The following is a 6,080-nucleotide window of genomic DNA, read 5'->3' as shown; positions in this document are numbered from 1 at the left end:
CTCTAGTAGTCAAAACATTCCTATTCGAAGTCAGTAATAGAGAAGAACTCGGACGAGAAGTGGCCCGTTGGAAGACAGTCCCTTCCTTATGATAAACCTTCCATCTGGTCTAACATACAGGAATCTTTATCCATATATCTCCGATTGCCTTGTTTCATTGCTAAAACTAATCGTAAACCATTGCTGCATAAAATTTCTGTATATTTGATCAAAACTTTCAAGCAAAGACAAAATAAAATATACTAAATGCGACATAATTGTGTAAAATGTTTATCAAATTATGTAACTGAAGTATCATCCCTTATGCAGTAGTCCTTTTAAATTTGTACTTTTTAAACATTCTCATCAATTTGATTGTCATTCTGTGACTGTCATATTACTATTGTTGCCATTATTGTCATGTTATTATTTAAATTTATATTGGTTTATGTCGTGCTGTATATGCATAAGACGAAATAAAATTTCTGTTCTGTTCTGTTCTTGTTTTATTGCTGACGATGGCTAATCGCCTACCCACCGCTTTCAAATGTTAAAATTTGGCTAGCGGCCCAACTTTCATGATAAGCCTTCTACGTCCAAAATCTAAGCGGGGGAGGGACGGGGGTGACGGGCGACTTTCAAGAACTAATCTTTGGCTAGTTTGGACGACTTATTTAAAGCTAAATCAAGCTCTAGGCTTCACTTCAGACTCTGTCAGGATGATCAAGCACGACATTCTATTGAAAAAAAAAACAACAACATAGGCCTAATGGATCTTTAGTGCAACTGAAAGAAAGGCCTCTTGACAGAATATGAAAAATGAAAAAAGTAATCAATTTATCTTAAATGTGACTGGTCCACATTTAACCAATTTTCAGGGATTTCTTATTACTCTAATAAAATATGAAACGGTTGCTTTAACCTACAGCCCTACTCAATATACTGCCACTTCCTTGAATATTCTGTTCATATTTATATGGCAACAAAAGCCAAAGTTATATATTTTTTAATAAATAAACTTTTATACATTATGAAAACGTAAAAAAAAAACTTTTAGATTTTAATGACTTTTTCATGGTTTTATGCCGCAAATGTTGAATTGCTGGGAGGCATATAGCGTTTGTACTGTTCATCAGTCGGTCTGTCCATCTATCAATCTTTTCTTGCGAACTCAACTCTGCCTACATTTCTGAAACATCTACTGGTATTTTATCGGGCCTTTCATGTCCGATTTACTTTTCTGGAGTTATGCCCTATTATGAACTACTACTACAGTACATCAGTAGTTTGTGAACTCAACTCATTCTATGGTTTCCATTCATTTCAACTCGAGACAGCGTTATATATAGAGATACAACATTAGTGCTGTTTTTTTCTCTCAGAGCTGACTGTATGAGATAGTACTACTAACGGTTCACCCCAGGGATAGAGTTTGTTTGCTGGTCTAACAAAGGATGGCATGAAGATGTCTCACTCATATATGACGAGCCTCCAGCCAGCAACAATGATGCCAAACGGTTACACAAAACAGCCTCAGACGTTTCAAAGTGATTATATGAGCCGTGCCATGAGAAAACCAACATAGTGGGTGTGCGACCAGCATGGATCCAGACCAGCCTGCGCATCCGCGCAGTCTGGTCAGGCTCCATGCTGTTCGCTTTTAAAACCTATTGGAATTGGAGAAACTGTTAGCGAACAGCATGGATCCTGACCAGACTGCGCGGATGCGCAGGCTGGTCTGGATCCATGCTGGTCGCAAAGCCACTATGTTGGTTTTCCCATGGCACGGCTCATATATGCTTTAAAGAAGCAACCTTAATAGGGTTTAATTTTGTTACACTTTAAAAAAAGGATTTTGTTCATGTATATCCATGTACAAATAAATGCGCTTGATTGTGTAATAAAGAACACTGACATCTGAGCCGCACGATGAGAAAACCAACATAGTGCATTTGCGACCAGCATGGAACCAGACCAGCCTGCGCATCCGCGCAGTCTGGTCAGGATCCATGCTGTTCGCTTTCAAGGCCAACTGCAGTTAGAGAAACCGTTAGCGAACAGCGTGGATCCTGACCAGACTGCGCGGATGCGCAGGCTGGTCTGGATCCATGCTGGTCGCAATTGCACTATGTTGGTTTTCTCATGGTGCGGCTCATTTTATGATGCATGTCAAGTGCTAATACATTCTTTAGATGATTCTTTTAAAAGTTTTACCAACAGAGGAAAATAAATATTATATTTTATATCGAAATACTTAGAAACTATCCAAACACATAGAAACTACAGATTATTTTTTTTTTATTATTGTTTCATCAAACAGTCCAGTAACATACAGGAACGACACAAACAGGAATTATCAAGAGTGACAGTAAAACACATAGTGACTCTTGGCAGTTTATGTTATTTTTGTGATTTTAAACAACATTTGACTTCTTGTAAATCCAGTGAATCGCGCTAGCAGTTGGATAGTTTGCTTTAAGTCACAATGTGCGTATAAGCGAGCAAAAATGTCAGTCAGTTTTTATATTTACATTTTTACAGTAGCTTTGTATAAAATATTTTATTTATCTATTTTTTGCATTATATTAGAACATCAAAAATAATATCAGACTGACGATCTTTAAAAATCTTTACAAAATTTTTGTAGAAGAAGGCTGAAGAAGGCCAGTGTAGCCGAAACGTTGGTAAAAAATAAAGTGACTGTTTAAGAAAAAGTTTACTTATATTTAAAAATCAAGATAACAAATTTTAATTGGTCTTCATCAGAGATAAGAAGAACCTGAGCACGTTTAATAATGTTCTTTAAGACTGTCCACCATGTAGCAGCTATATATTCTGAAAAAAATGTTATCAATACCAGGTGATTCAACAGCAAGGCATGGACATGGTAAATTGTACAGCTTCCGACAAACTGGCACATCCAAAGATTCCTATAAATATTTATACCTCCTAGAACAGTAGGTCAATGGAACATGTCACAGTTGACTCCTTCAAGGCTTTTGTCACTGTGCCTGTTCTAATCACTGCCCTTAATCTTTAAACAGCTACCAGTGTATAAAGTTTTAATAATGGAAAGTTTTATTCTTTGGCACATGTACAAACTTGATATAAGTTATGAAGGAGTGAAATGTTTTTGAAGAAGAAGAAGAAGAAGACCCCCCCCCCCCCCCCCCCCCCACACACACACACAAAAGACCCTCCTCGTTAAATTGTATCGCCTTCCGATCAAACTATAGTTTCTAATATATAACTTTATTTTATGATATCCTTAAGTCCAATAAAATATCGCATGGTCGTGTCGACTCAGTTCTGATCTTTACCCTCAGAAAAAAAGGTTCATCTATAATCTTCTATAGTTCTGTTTGAAATTTTAGTTGTCGATTTAAAGGGCAAGGAATGCTCGACAATAAGTCAATTTCATATGAAAGCTATCCTCAAGCCTTTCATAACGCTGAAAGAATTTTTTTAAAATTGGACCACTGTTGAAAAAGATATGACAGTTTGAAATTGAAGAAAATGCATGGCTGATCATGGAGGCAGCCGTTTTTTTTTTTGTGTTTATGGTGTCATTTACACACTACTGAATTCTTTATTTAGCAAATAGCCTTTAAAATAGATTAATGGTAATTTCTTTCATTATAGCTGGAAAAATAGATAAATTATTTTACAGAAATAAGTAAATAAAGTTCAAATATGTATCTAGTAATTTAATAAATCCGCCATTTTGTTTTTTGTTGCCATGGAAACAAAATGGCCGCCATTTTGATCAAATATTTAAAGGAATAAGGTCAGTAATTCGGTCGAAAATGTGCTTCCGTGGTGTTCGAAAGAAGTCCATAATAAATAGATCTTAATTTTCCCATTTTTGCGCAAATTCGTGTAGAACGAGTGCTTTAATCACCATTTTTCACTACTAGAATACATTCTTCATGTAATGAGACGGTTTTCATGTTCATACACCCCACATGGCAAGTTTTGCAGATCGAAACCGGAAGTAGGTGTTTACTGCGCGGACGAGAGCAAATATGCGCCATTTTTAGGGTAGCAGACCACAACTGACTGGCATTTCACTAGGAACTATATAACCCCCTATTTTTTTTTATTTTTTTCGTTAATTTGTGATAGAACTTTCATGAAAAATAGGTGTAGGAAAAAGTGATGTTCTCTAAAGATACGTAAAAACGACATGAAGTTGTCGTTTTTTAATGAAACAAAGAAGGATTTGAATTACTGACCTTTAACCTTAAATGCTCTCAACTTTCTCATTTTGAACATTCTTTCACTTCTTCAAATGATTAAAGATATCCACAAACAGATGGAATTAACATTAGATCAACATTGCCTAATAAAATAAAACGTTAAAAGACTATTTGAATGCACAAATCGTCAATATCTGCACAGTGTTATATAGAACAGAACGCATTTCCTTTAAAAACAAAATAAACTAAAATCTACAGAAAATTAAAAGAAAACCCCAGTTTAGTTAACATAGAAAATTTACAAGAGTTTATAAATACAAAGAAATACAAAGAATAGATTTACACGTATATGGGATAGATCTATAAGAAATAAGGGACAAAGCATTGTTGACTATTAAATGAACTAAAGGATGTGACAATCATGGAATCGATCTCTAAGGTCGATCTGCGCGTTTGATAAACCGGAAGTGATGGTGTAGCGTCGTTTATCCGGAAAACATAGTATAAAGCCTGGATTCGGCGTACGGAAATGAAAATAATTTTATGAATTCATGGCAACCCGTGAGTAAATTTATTACAATGGCACTGTTACTATCTTTCTAAAGTTAAAATATGACATTAAAAATCTGACACGTTAAATAATTCAAAATAATGTCTTAAAATTAACTTTAAATGTGCCGTTCATTTTACTCATGGTCAAATATCTAAAAAAAATATGCACACGGACCTATACATTTTATTTCACCACATTATACATGATATGTTTATTTATGACTGTGGGAAGTTTTATTAAAATCTACATAGTTGAAAAATTTCTATTCGCGAATATGATATGAAAGTGGTGATTTTCCTATAGACTCCCATTATGAAAAATTACGTGAGGTCCAAATTTTTCAAATCAGTCTAGCAAAAAATCAAGCAAACGACCCTATCTTTCTGTATTTGTTGAATTTTCTAAGTATATATTCTGAAGTTTTGAAAAATCAGGGTTTAATCAAATTCTACATCGTAGAAAAAATTTCGATCCAAACGTGCAGAACTACCTTAAGATTATTTTCAAATATCATGACAGGGAAAATCGTTTCAGTATAGGGGACAAAAATGGTTGAGTACTAATCAACAAAACAATGTAAGTATTTTGACAGGAAAAACTACGACAGTATTTAAAGATTTCACCAAGTCCTTTTAGCAATCTTTTCTAAAAATTCTTATATAACAGGTATTTAGTAAGCAAGTTATTAGCGTTTATTCAGTGAAGTATTCATCATAATTCTTCAAATAAGTTCTAAATCCTAAGGTAAGTTTTTCAACATTTTCAGTTGAAATACATGTACACATATATTTTATATTTTTCATATTAGCCCTTTCCACAAGAGTAAACCATAGGAAGACAATAAACATGTTAACGTAGACTTTAGTATATATCAAACTGTCAAGTAAGAGTTGTAGACAAACTCCTTGCCTTATCAGGTGCTATCTAATGTCTATAATTAAGATTTCACGATTAATATGGCGATGATAGTGATAAGAACAAAAATTCTGACAGTTATAAAAGTATGGATATGTCACAATTAATGTAAAATTAATGAGATGAAACAAGCGATATCAAAAAATATCTTGTTTCTTTATGCCGGTGGTGGTTTAATCTGTGAGAGAATCGTAGAAATGTCATATAGCTTGATGCTTACAAGAGGCACGCTTGGTTTTTATGCGCTCGACAAAAATGACACAAAAAATAAGAAATTAATAACAACGAAATGTTAGCATTTATATCTTGAATATATGTTTCGGTATATGAAATCATATATATTGGGTTCAAAGACATATTCTGCAAGCATGTCTGTGGGAGAAAAGGAAGCTCGTATGTTAGAACTAGCGTGGGAAAAGGCTAAGTCGTTCGTG

The sequence above is a fragment of the Mercenaria mercenaria genome, chromosome 6, assembly GCF_021730395.1.
Source record: "Mercenaria mercenaria strain notata chromosome 6, MADL_Memer_1, whole genome shotgun sequence".
NCBI lineage: Eukaryota > Metazoa > Mollusca > Bivalvia > Venerida > Veneridae > Mercenaria > Mercenaria mercenaria.
Note: the sequence above shows the minus strand (reverse complement) of the source record.